Genomic DNA, 13463 nt, shown 5'->3' on the forward strand with positions numbered 1-13463 from the left:
TTCTCTTTTCTCCCCACCCTCTCCAGAATTTGTTGTTTGTAGATTTTTCTCATGATTCCCATTCTGACTGGTGTGAGGCGATACCTCATTGCAGTTTTGATTTGCATTTCTGTAATAATTAGTGATGTTGAGAAGCTTTTCATGTGCCTTTTGTCCATCTGTATGTTTTCTTTGGAGAAATGTCTATTTAGGTCTCCTGTCCATTTTTTGATTGGGTTTTTTGTTTTTTTAATATTGAGCTGCATGAGTTGTTTATATATTTTGGGGATTAATCATTTGTCCATTGATTCATCTGCAGCTATTTCCTTCATTCTGAGGGTTGTCTTTTTGTCTTTTTTATAGTTTCCTTTGTTGTGCAAAAGTTTTTAACTTTCATTAAGTCCTATTTGTTTATTTTTGGTTTTAATTCCATTACTCTATGAGGTGAGTCAAAAAAGATCTTGCAGTGATTTATGTCAAAGAGTGTTCTTCCTATGTTTTCCTCTAAGAGTTTTATAGTGTCCGGTCTTACATTTAGGTCTTTAATCCATTTTGAGTGTATTTTTGTGTATGGTGTTAGGGAGTGTTCTAATTTCATTCTTTGACATGTAGCTGTCCAGTTTTCCCAGCACCATTTATTAAACAGACTGTCTTTTCTCCATTGTATATCCTTGCCTCCTTTGTCATAGATTAGTTGACCGTATGTGTGTGGGCATATCTCTGAGTTTCTATCCTGTTGCATTGATCTATATTTCTGTTTTTGTGCCAGTACCATACTGTCTTGATTACTGTAGCTTTGTAGTATAGTCTGAAGTCAGGGAGTCTAATTCCTCCAGCTCCGTTTTTTTCTCTGAAGATTGCTTTGGCTATTCGGAGTCTTTTGTGTCTCCATACAAATTTTAAGATTTTTTGTTTTAGTTCTGTAAAAAACGCCATTGGTAATTTGATAGGGATTGCATTGAATCTGTAGATTGCTCTGGGTAGTATAGTCATTTTCACAATATTGATTCTTCCAATCCAACAACATGGTATATCTCTCCATCTGTCTGTGTCATCTTTGATTTCTTTCATCATTGTCTTATAGTTTTCTGAGTACAAGTCTTTTACCTCCTTAGGTAGATTTATTCCTAGGTATTTTATTATTTTTGTTGCAATGGTAAATGGGAGTGTTTCCTTAATTCCTCTTTTTGATGTTTCATTGTTAATGTATAGGAATGCTAGAGATTTTTGTGCATTAATTTTGTATCCTGCAACTTTACAATTTCATTGATTAGCTCTAGTAATTTTCTGGTGGCATCTTTAGGATTATCTATGTATAGCATCATGTCATCTGCAAACAGTGACAGTTTTACTTCTTCTGTTCCAATTTGTATTGCTTTTATTTTTTTTCTTCTCTGATTGCCTTGGTAGGACTTCCAAAACTATGTTGAACAATAGTGGTGAGAGTGGACATCCTTGTGTTGCTCCTGATCTTAGAGGAAATGCTTTCAGTTTTTCACCATTGAGAATGATGTTTGCTTTGGGTTTGTCTTATATGACCTTTATTATGTTGAGGTAGGTTCCTTCTATTTCCACTTTCTGGAGAGTTTTTATCATAATAGGGTGTTGAATTTTGTCAAAAGCTTTTTCTGCATCTATTGAGATGATCATATGCTTTTTACCCTTCAATTTGTTAATATGGTGTATCACATTCATTCATTTGTGTATATTGAAGAATCCTTGCATTCTTGGGATAAATCCCACTTGCTCATGGTGAATGATCCTTTTAATGTGTTGTTAGATTCTGCTTGCTAGTACTTTGTTGAGGTATTTGCATCTATATTCATCAGTGATATTAGTCTGCAATTTTCTTTTTTTTGTAGTATCTTTGTCTGGTTTTGGTTTCGGGGTGATGGTGGCCTCACAGAATGAGTTTGGGAGTGTTCCTTCCTCTGCATTTTTTTGGAATAGTTTGAGAAAGATGGGTGTTAACTCTTCTCTAAATATTTGGTAGAATTCACCCTGTGAAGCCATCTGGTCCTGGACTTTTGTTTGTTGGAAGATTTTTAAACCCAGTTTCAATTTCATTACTTGTGAATGGTCGGTTTATATTTTCTATTTCTTCCTGGTTCATTCTTGGAAGGTTATACCTTTCTAAGAATTTGTCCATTTCTTCCAGGTTGTCCATTTTATTGGCATAGAGTTGCTTGTAGTAGTCTCTTATGATGTTTTGTATTTCTGCAGTGTCCGTTGTATCTTCTCCTTTTTCATTTCTAATTTTATTGATTTGAGTCTTCTCTCTCTTTTTCTTGATGAGTCTGGCCAAAGGTTTATCAATTTTGTTTATCTTCTCAAAAAACCAGCTTTTAATTTCATTGATCTTTGCTATTGTTTTCTTTGTTTCTATTTCATTTATTTCTGCTCTGATAGTTATGATTTCTTTTCTTCTACTAACTTTTGGTTGTGTTTGTTCTCCTTTCTCTAGTTCCTTGAGGTGTAAGGGTAGATTGTTTATTTGAGATTTTTCTTATTTCTTGAAGTAGGATTGTATTCCTATAAACTTTGCTCTTAGAACTGCTTTTGCTGCATCCCATAAGTTTTGGATCATCGTGTTTTCATTGTCATTTGTCTTTAGGTATTTTTTGATTTCCTCTTTGATTTCTTCAGTGATCTCTTGGTTATTTAGTAATGTATTATTTAGCTTCCATGTCTTTGTTTTTTTTAACGTTTTTTCCATGCAGTTTGTTTCTAATCTCATAATGTTGTGGTGAGAAAAGATGCTTGATATGATTTCAATTTTCTTAAATTTACTGAGGCTTGATTTCTGACCCAAGATGTGATCTATCCTGGAGAACGTTCTATGTGCACTTGAGAAAAAATTGTAATCTGCCTTTTTCGGATGGAATTTCCTATAAATATCAATTAAATCTATCTGGTCAGTTGTGTCATTTAAAGCTTGTGTTTCCTTATTCATTTTCTTTCTGGATGATCTGTCCATTGGTGTAAGTGTGGTGTTAAAATCTCCCACTATTTTTGTTTACTTTCGATTTCCTCTTTTATACTTGTTAGCATTTGCCTTATGTATTGTGGAGCTCCTATGTTGTGTGCATATATATTTATAATTGTTTTATCTTCTTCTTGGATTGATCCCTTCATCATTATGTAGTGTCCTTCCTGTCGCTTGTAACATTCTTTATTTTAAAGTCTATTTTATGTGATATGGGTATAGCTACTCCAGCTTTCTTTTGATTTCCATTTGCATGGAATATCTTATTCTATCCCCTCACTTTCAGTCTGTATGTGTCCCTAGGTCTGAAGTGGGTCTCTTGTAGACAGCATATAGATGGGTCTTGTTTTTGTATCCATTCAATGAGCCTGTGTCTTTTGGTTGGAGCATTTAATCCATTCACGTTTAAGGTAATTATGGATATGTATGTTCCTATTACCATTTTCTTAATTGTTTTGGGTTTGTTTTTGTAGGTTCTTTTCTTCTCTTGTGTTTCCCACTTAGAGAAGTTCCTTTGCATTTGTTGTAGAGCTGGTTGCATGGTGCTGCATTCTCTTAGCTTTTGCTTGTCTGTAAAACTTTTGATTTCTCCGTCGAATCTGAATGAGACCCTTGGCGGGTAGAGTAATCTTGGTTGTAGGTTCTTCCCTTTCCTCACTTTAAATATATCATGCCACTCCCTTCTGTCTTGTAGAGGTTCTGCTGAGAAATCAGATGTTAACCTTATGGGAGTTCCCTTGTATGTTATTTGTCATTTTTCTCTTGTTGCTTTTAATAATTTATCTTTGTCTTTAATTTTTGTCAATTTGATTACTATGTGTCTCAGCATGTTTCTCCTTGGGATCCTGCTTGGGACTCTCTGCACTTCCTGGACTTGGGTGGCTATTTCCTTTCCCATGTTATGGAAGTTTTCGACTATAATCTCTTCAAATATTCTCTTGGGTCCTTTCTCTCGCTCTCCTCCTTCTGGGACCCCTGTTATGTGAACGTTGTTGCATTTAATATTGTCCCAGAGTTCTCTTAGGCTGTCTTCATTTCTTTTCATTCTTTTTCTTTTTCTGTTCTGCGGCAGTGAATTCCACCATTCTGTCTTCCAGGTCACTTATCCATACTTCTGCTTCAGTTATTCTGGTATTGATTCCTTCTCATACATTTTTCATTTCAGTTATTGTATTATTCATCTCTGTTTGTTTTTTCTTTAATTCTTCTAGGTCTTTGTTAAACACTTCTTGCATCTTCTCGATCTTTGACTCCATTCATTTTCCGAGGTCTTGGATCATCTCCACTATCATTATTCTGAATTGTTTTTATGGAAGATTGCCTATCTCCAGTTCATTTAGTTGTTCTTCTGGGGTTTTATCTTTTCCTTCATCTGGTACGTAGCCCTCTGCATTTTCATTTTGTCTGTCTTTCTGTGAATGTGGTTTTCATTCCACAGGCTGCAGAATTGTAATTCTTCTTGCTTCAGCTGTCTGCCGTCTGTTGGATGAGGTTATCTAAGAGGCTTGTGCAAGCTTCCTGTTGGGAGGGACTGGTGGTTGGTAGAGCTGGGTGTTGCTCTGTTGGGCAGAGCTCAGTAAAACTTTAATCCGCTTGTCTGCTGTTGGGTGGGGCTGAGTTCCCTTCCTGTTGGTTGTTTGGCCTGAGGTGACCCAGCACTGGAGCCTACAGGCTCTCTGGTCAGGCTAATTGCAGACTCTGGGAGGGCTCATGACCAGGTGTACTTCCCAGAACTTCTGCTGCCCGTGTCCTTGTCCCTGCAGTGAGTCACAGCCACCCCCCATCTCTGCAGGAGACCCTCCACCACTAGTAGGTAGGTCTGGTTCAGTCTCCTATGGGGTCACTGCTCCTTCCCCCTGGGTCCTGATGAGCATACCTCTCTGTGTGTGCCCTCCAAGAGTGGAGTCTCTGTTTCCCCCAGTCCTGTCAAAGTCCTGCAATCAAATCCCACTAGCATTCAAAGTCTGATTCTCTGGGGATTCCTCCTCCTGTTGTCAGACCCCCAAGTTGTGAAGCCTTACGTGGGGCTCAGAAACTTCACTCCAGTCGCCGGACTTCTGTGGTATAATTGTTCTCCAGTTTGTGAGTCACCAACCCAGTGGTTATGGGATTTGATTTTATTGTGATTACGCCCCTCCTACCATCTCATTTTGCCTTCTCCTTTGTCTTTGGATGTGGGGTATCTTTTTTGGTGAGTCCCAGTGTCTTCCTGTCGATAATTGTTCAGCAGTTACTTGTGATTCCAGTGCTTTCACAAGAGGGAGTGATTTCATGTCCTTCTACTCTGCCATCTTGAACCCATCTCCTTGGTTACATATGTTCAGGTGAACATACATGTAGTAAGTTATACCAATATTTAAATTTATTATGTTATGATAGAAAAGTTTTCATTATAATTTTATTACCCCTGATTCTGATTATTTCATTTCTCATGGCTTCTCTTTTATATTTTTTTCTGTTTTCTTGATGAGTAGTGCCAGAGGTAGTATATTTATCCTGCTGTTAGTAAATAATCAATAGAAAAAAATGGTCCAGCAGTAATAATAATCTATGGTAAAATCTCAGAGATCATCCACTTAAAATCACAAACATGTAAACCATAGTAATACATAGATATTTTTACACAAAATAATTATTATGTACAGAACCCAATCACACACAACTAAGTTTCAACTATGTAAACAACATGTCTGATTACTATCAAATATTACAAGAACAGTATTTTAATTAGCTGTATTTTAGGAAGCCTTTGATTCTTTTTATTTGTTATTTAAATTCATAGTAAAATCGTTCATAGTTAAAAAAATAATTCTAGAAAAGGCAAAACTATGGAGATGATAAAAACATCAGTGATTGCCAGGGGTTGGGTAAGAGGTGGGATTAATATGCAGAGCACTGAGAAATTTTAGGGAAATGAAAGTACTCTGCATGATACCATAATGATGGGTACATGTCATTATATATTTGTCAAAACCCATAAAATTTGCAAACCAAGAGTGAACCCTCATGTAAACTATAACTTAGTGATTATGATGTGTCATTGTAGGTTCATCAATTGTAACAAATGTAACTCCCTGGTAAGGGATATTGATAATTGGGGAGACTATGCTTTTATAGGGGCAGCAGGTATATGAGGAATCTCTGAACATTCCCTTCAATTTTGCTCTGAGCCTAAACTGCTCTAAAAAACTTATCTTAAAAAAAATTTTAAATTAAGCTATTGTTTACCACTCTCTCTTTTATCCCAGGTATATCTTTCTTTGTGGTTTGATGAATTTCTTTAGTGGTATCCTTAAATTTCCTCTCTATCTTTTGTGTATTTACTATAGGTGTTTGTTTTGTGGTTATCATGAAGCTTATGTATAACAACTTATATCTGTAACAGTTTATTTTAAGCTGATAACAACTTAAGTTTGATCCCATTGTTAAACTCAGCATTTTTACTCTCTCCTCCCACAATTTATGTTTTTGATGGCACATTTTACATCTTATCTTGAGTATTCTTTGAGTAATTGTTGTAATCATAGTTGTTTTTACTAATTTTATCTCTTAAGCTTCATACAAGACTTATAAGTGATTAACTCACTACCTTTACTATTTATTTACCTTTCCAATGAGATTTATTCTTTCATGCATGTTCTTGTTACTAATTAACTCCCTTTCTTTCAGCTTGAAGAAGTCCTTTTAACATTTCTTGAAAGACTGATCTGGTGGCTTTTGCTTGTCTGGGAAACTTTCTCTCTCCTTCATTTCTGAGCGATAACATTACTGGGTAGAATATTATTGGTTGGAAGTTTTTTCCTTTCATCACTTGAATATATTGTGCCATCCCCTTTTGGTCTGCAAAGTTTCTGCTGAAAAACCTGCTGCTAGTCTTATGGAGTTCTCTTGTATGTAATAAGTCCCCACCCTCCGGGTGCGTTAATATTCCCTCATCTTTAAATTTTGAAATTTTAATTACAATGTGTATTGGTGTGGGTGTCTTTGGGTTCCTCTTATTTGGAACTCTCTGGGCTCCATGGATCTGGATGTCTGTTTCCTTCCTCAGGTTAAGGAAATTTTCAGGCATTATATTTTCTAATAATATTTCTGTCCCTTTCTCTCTTTCTTCTCCTTCTGGGAGCCCTATGATGTGAATGTTATTCTGCTTGATATGGTCCCATGGGTCCCTTAAGCTATTGTTGTAATCATAGTTATTTTTACTAATTTTATCTCTTAAACTTCATACAAGATTTATGAGCAATTAACTCACTACCTTTACTATATATTAACCTTTCCAATGACATTTATCCTTTCATGTGTGTTCTTGTTACTAATTAGCTCCCTTTCTTTCAGCTTGAAGAAGTCCTATTAACATTTCTTGTAAGACTAAAAGAAAAGCATTTTAAAATGCTTTTTTCTTTTTGTTGCACTGTTTGAGTGAGTTCCACTGCCCTGTGTTCCAACACACTGATTCTTTCTTTGCTTCATCCAGTCTGTGGTTGAGTCCTTCTATTGTAGTTTTCAGATCAGTTATTCTATTCTTTAGCTCTGTGGCTTCTATTTTGTACTTTCTTGTATTTTCCATCTCTTTGTTGGTGTTCTCAATAGGTTCATCCATTCTTCTCCCCAGTTTGGTGAGCATCTTTATGACCATTACTTTGAATTCTTTATCGGGTAAACAACTTACCTTAATTTCATTATTTCCTGAGGTTTCCTCTTGTTCTTTCATTTGAATACATTCCTCTGTTTCTTCATTTTGTTTGACTCTCGGTTTTGATTCTTTACAGCAGATGAAAAAACCACCTCTCTCAGTATTGAAGGAGTAGTTTCATGTTGGAAATAAACCTTGTTCAACTCTGCCTCAGCTCCTCATTGTCTCTCAAACCTCTGTGCTTGGCCAGAATATCTATTATATTTTGAATAGTTCTCAGTAGTTAAGGATGTACCAAGACATGTCAGTGACCCAAAGTGAAGGATCTCAGCACCTAGATTCAGGCTGACTGGAAGCCAGACTGTCAGGCATCAGCTTTTAAGAGTATGCAAATACATACAGTCCTATGGTACCACAAGCATAAGTTCCACTGTTCACCAGTGCCAGGCCAACTGGAGGTGTCCCCTGAGTAGCTGTCACAGAAATTGGTGCTCCAGATGAATGTATAAACTCTGTTCTGGGTGATACCAGCAAGCTGAAGCAAGGCAGAAGGGGAGCACCAAGATGATGTATACAGCCTATATTCCCTGAGAGCAGCTCCATAGGCCACTAGATGTGTGCCGAACCTGAAGACTGTTCCTCAGACCAGAGCTCCAGGACAGGCACAGAGGGCTTCTTCACAGAAAGTCTGGGGAGTGTGCCCCAATCCACTGTCTGTGCAGTGCCTTGGGAGTGGTAGCCTGCCAGAACCGTCTCTCCAGTTGCCACAGTGCTGTGGGACCCAAGATGCAAGACCCCCAGCCATCAGAGCCAAGCCATCAAGGGGCATCCCCTGGGAAGCAGCCACAAAAACTGGGGCTCTAGACAAAAAGCACGGCACCAGTCACACAAAAAACTTCCCTCCAGGAGACACTGGTGCACTGGAGCATGGCAGAGGGTGACCATGAAGATAGTGCCCACCCTCAAAGTTCTCTGGAAAGGATTACAATAAGCCCCAAGATCCTGCCTAATCAGAAGCCCACTCCTTGGGCTGTAGTCAGGATGATCAGTTAAAAAACCTTCACAGGAAAACCAAGCTCCTAAGCCTGTTTCCTCTTGCCATGCCCAGGGGATGGTAGCTGTTTTAAAACTCTCTCTCCATTGGTTACAGTCATGTGATACCCACAAGTGTAAGTCCCACTGGCCCCCAGAGCCAGGTGATGTAGAAGTGCCGCCTGACAGCAGTCTAAAAAATTGGGGCACCAGAGAGTGGTATGAGATCCTTTCTGGGTGACACAAATTATTAAAGAATCATGGGAACAGGAATACAAGGTCCCCTGGTATCCAGAGCCATGGATGAAGAGGTGTCCACTAGGAAGAAGCCACAAAAAGTTGGGGCACTAGACACATGCAAAAGTTCCCCTTCAGGAGACAACAGTGCTCTGAAGCATGACAATAGAAGATCGTGAAGATGGCATGCATCAGTCTATGTCCCCAAGTGTTTGAGCAGGCTCCAAATTTGTGTTAAATAAATTGCTTCCCCCTCAGGCCAAGGCTTTAATCTAAGCAGATGAGCCTCTTTCACTTTATGTCTGAGCACTACTGGCTGCCTCTGAGCTGGGCTCTGGGTTGGGCAAGTCTGAGCAGGAGCCCTTTAAGAGTGGTCTCTCAGATCGCTAGCATCTCGTGGGTCTTGGGAAGTGATCCCATTGGTTTTCAAGGCCAGATGTTTAGGGGTTTCTCTCTCAAGTGTATGTCCCCAAAGTTAGAATGTCTGGTGTGGGGTCTGAAACCCTTGCTCTTCAGGGAGAATCTCTGGGTTCAGAGTTCCCTCTTGGTTGTGGGACATCATGGTGGGATAGGGTTTATGGTGAAATAGTTTCCCAGGTTCTGCTACCCACCTCGATGTCATTTACATCTTGTTTGGACAATGTGTAGTTCTCACTCAGCCAGGCTTTCAAACGTTTTAAGTGGAAATTGTTCCCTACGTAGCTGTAGACTCAAGTGTGTCCATGGGAAAAGGTGAGTTCAGGACTTTGTATGTTTCCATCTTGAAATAGAACCTACTTCTTATTCATTTTTAATACATTGTATATCGTTCAGATTGAGGCTCAAATGTGTTCTGATGCCCTGAGAACACAGCAATTGGGCTGTGAATGGAGGCAGCCAAAATCTGAGTCACAATATGCTCTACACAATATATTCTCTAAGTCTATACCTTTTACTTTTATGGGGATTTTGTTCTTGATGGTTTCTCTTGTCTTCTTATGCTGAAATGGCTGGCTTAGCAGTGGAATGGGAAGAATCCAGGCTGGCACATAGGGGCCAAGCAGAGGCTTATAGTTCTGGAGGAGGACCTGGGAAAAAAGATGAAGGGGGATGGATGACTAACTGTACGGTAAGCTAGGTGAGGGGTCTGTTGGATGACCCTTGGGCAAAGGTATTCCTTGTTGAGGCCAGAAAGGATAGCTTTCTAGGAAGTGTAAGAGTGGAACAGTCCACCAGCTCTCACAGCTCTGTACTGGATGACCAGTCCTGGAAAGCAAAGGAACATTCTGCTTGTAGTCTTAGGAATGTTTTAGTAGAAAAAACACAGACAAGGTGTTGAAGAAACGTTTATTCTACTCACAGCTCTGCCCTGTGGCCTTAGTTTGCTTACCAGTAAAACGTGGGTACTGAACTAGCACATCTTTTAAAATCCACACTCTCTTCAGTAGGATTTTTAAGCTCCCTGGCAAGCACAGGATATAGCAGAAGATATTTCCTCATAACTGACAGGTACTTTGCTGTTCTTTCCTCAGTATGTCAACCACCTCCAGAAATCCTGCATGGTAAGCACACCCCAAGCCACAAGGATGACTTTTCCACTGGGCAGGAAGTGTTCTACAGCTGTGAGCCCAGATATGATCTCAGAGGGGCTTGTTTCCCTGCCCTGTACACCCGAGGGAGACTGGAGCCTGGCAGCTCCCAGATGTGCAGGTGCCTATATTCTTATCTGGTCTGAGGATCAATTTCTTTGTCCCTCACATGGACATCTAACTCCTGTGTTTTTTTTCCTAGTGAAATCATGTGCTGACTTCCTGAACCCACTCCTTAATGGACATGTGCTCTTTCCACTTAATTTCCAACTTGCAATAAACGCATCCTTTTTTGTGATGAGGGACTGAGGGACCCTAGAAGAGAGACCAGGGACTCTGTGATGGATAGTGACTCTCTTGGGTTCAGGGGTTAATCCACAAAGGGAAGCTGATCTATGGAATACAAGTACCCGGAGAGACTTACTGCTGGTCAGTTTTGAAATAAGTGCCACGACTCGGGAGCACCACTATCAAGGAGCTGAAGAAAACGGCATATGTAATTCAGTGTCAAATACAAACATAAATATAGACAGTGATCTTGAATTCATGGTTAGAACTTGAAGTAAATGGGGAAATAGTTGTTTGGAGGCAGGAAAATGTAACTTTCTAGGGAAATCTGCTAGTAAAAGGCTTGACATATAAGACAAAAATTGTTTGCAGTGTGATAGATCAGGCAAAGTTTGTTTCAGGAAAATAAAAACCAATCAAGAGTGGAATTTGTAATACTGTATGGATAAGAATTAATTCAATCATATATCTTTGCATCTGTAATATCTTGGTCTTTGGGATCATAATGGCCAATGTTATTGTTTCAGGAAGTATTATTAATGGTTCATGTGGATCTAGTACTCTCAGTAGAATGCACCATCTGTGGGAGGTAACAAGACTGGGTAATATAGTAGTTACTTTAAACAATTTCCAAGGAATCTTTGATGTTTACAAAGTCTGCCACCCAATAATGATGAGCAGATTTCATAAGGACCATAGGATCTAACAATAATCTGGGCATTTCAGTGGCAGAGACCTCTGTGAGCCCCTTCTGGCCATTACAGCTCTGGTGGCAAGAAGAACAATGTCGGTTCTATTTCCAGATGTTCCCTGCTTTGATTCCCCAAGTCAGGAGCCGATCTTGCTCATGACCTACTAATTAGGATAAGAGGAATGTCAGAGGACTGTCAGTGAGAAATGCAGAATGGGTCTAGGGCACTGGGGAGAGTCCAGCTCTGTGTTCAGGGACTTCTGAGGTGACACTGGGCTATGATGTCTGTTTGACTATTAAGTGTACAAGTTCTGATTGCTTTGTCTGTCATAGGACACCGCGATACTTTAGAATAATTTGGCTTCTGAATTTCTGCCAGCTACTGAATGCAAGTCCTTAATGAACTGAGACTTCTGGCTTGTTCTGAACCTAAGAAACAAATGGTATTTAGGCTGAAGTGAAAAAGCTGAGCATCTATCAGTGAAGAGATGAAGGGAGAAATGGGAATTGCTCACCTATTTGCTACCCTTTTTTCCCTTAGGTTCTGATTAAAAGACAGCTCTGCTAGTCATTGTGTCTTAGTTGGAATGAAAACCCCTTGAAGAGCAGCATTACTGTGTGTGAACGTGAGTACAAATAATTCTGCAGCCTGGACATATCCCCTTATTTTTTTCCTAGTGTGTTTCACCTCATGGAATCACCTGTTGTCTGGATCTTTATTTAACTAAATTACTGGTAAAATACTTCTTTGTTGTAAGAATTTTTACAAGGTCTGGCAGGTCTTATACATCATGTGTTCATGTTACTAATCTGTAAGTAACTAGTTTAATGTTGGTGTTGAATTTTGTGGGGAATACGTGGGGAGAAAGTAGATGACATAAAGGTATGCCAAAATTTATTTATTCATTTACTTTTTAAGTTTCACCACTGAGGACTAATCTCTCTTAAATTTGTATGTCCTTTTATCCCTCACATAGGTGAACTATTTTTTCAGCCTCTCATTTAGTCCGTAGTATTTACGAGGAAGGCTTCCCATGTGCCAAGACTTTCCATGTAGGGGGGCGTTGCTGAATAGGAAAGTCTTATCCCTGCTCTCATGGAGTTCATTTTCTATTTGGGGAGGCAGACAATAAACAGGAAAATAAGTCAGTAAACAAATTAAAAATAGAATATATAAAATAGTATGTTAAAAAGTGATGTGCTATGGGACTTCCCAGGTGGCGCAGTGGTTAACAATCCGCCTGCCAATGCAGGGGACACGGGTTCGAGCCCTGGTCCGGGAAGATCCCACGTGCTGTGGAGCAACTAAGCCCATGCGCCACAACTACTGAACCTGCTCTCTAGAGCCCACAAGTCACAACTACTGAGCCCGCAAGCCACAACTACTGAAGCCCGTGCGCCTAGAGCCCTTCCTCTGCAACAAGAGAAGCCACCGCAATGAGAAGCCCGTGCACCACAACGAAGAGTAGCCCCCACTCACCACAACTAGAGAAGGCCTGCATGTAGCAATGAAGACCCAACACAGCCAAAAAAAAAAAAAAAAACAAAGGGATGTGCTATAGAGAACAAAAACAGATTTATATGATAAATTAGTATGGTTCAGGGAGGTGAGTCAATATTTGAAATGATGAGGTGAAGTGTCTTAAATTTCCAAACGACCTGTTTAAACAAAACATACCAAAGACTCAGAAATTAATAAATAGGTAAAAATATTTTATATACCAAGACATTACTGATGTATCCTACTCTGTTTACTAAAACAAGGCAAGATTTTTAAAATCCCTTCCTGATGATTAGAAAATGTTTTATTTTGGATTTCATTAAAGTACTTTGCTGGAAATCTATTTGGACATCTTATGGGATTATGATGGAACTTTTAAGAACACTCGATACGTATAAAATTCATATATACAACAAACTTAACCTTCCTGAAACACAAAAAGCTGAAAATAAGTTAGGTAAACTTTGGAGAAACATAAACACACAGTTAAGAGTCCAGATACGAGGAGTCAATCATTGTTTGATGTACTGAGGTCCTCATCTGGAGAC

Source organism: Eubalaena glacialis, chromosome 3, assembly GCF_028564815.1.
Source record: "Eubalaena glacialis isolate mEubGla1 chromosome 3, mEubGla1.1.hap2.+ XY, whole genome shotgun sequence".
NCBI lineage: Eukaryota > Metazoa > Chordata > Mammalia > Artiodactyla > Balaenidae > Eubalaena > Eubalaena glacialis.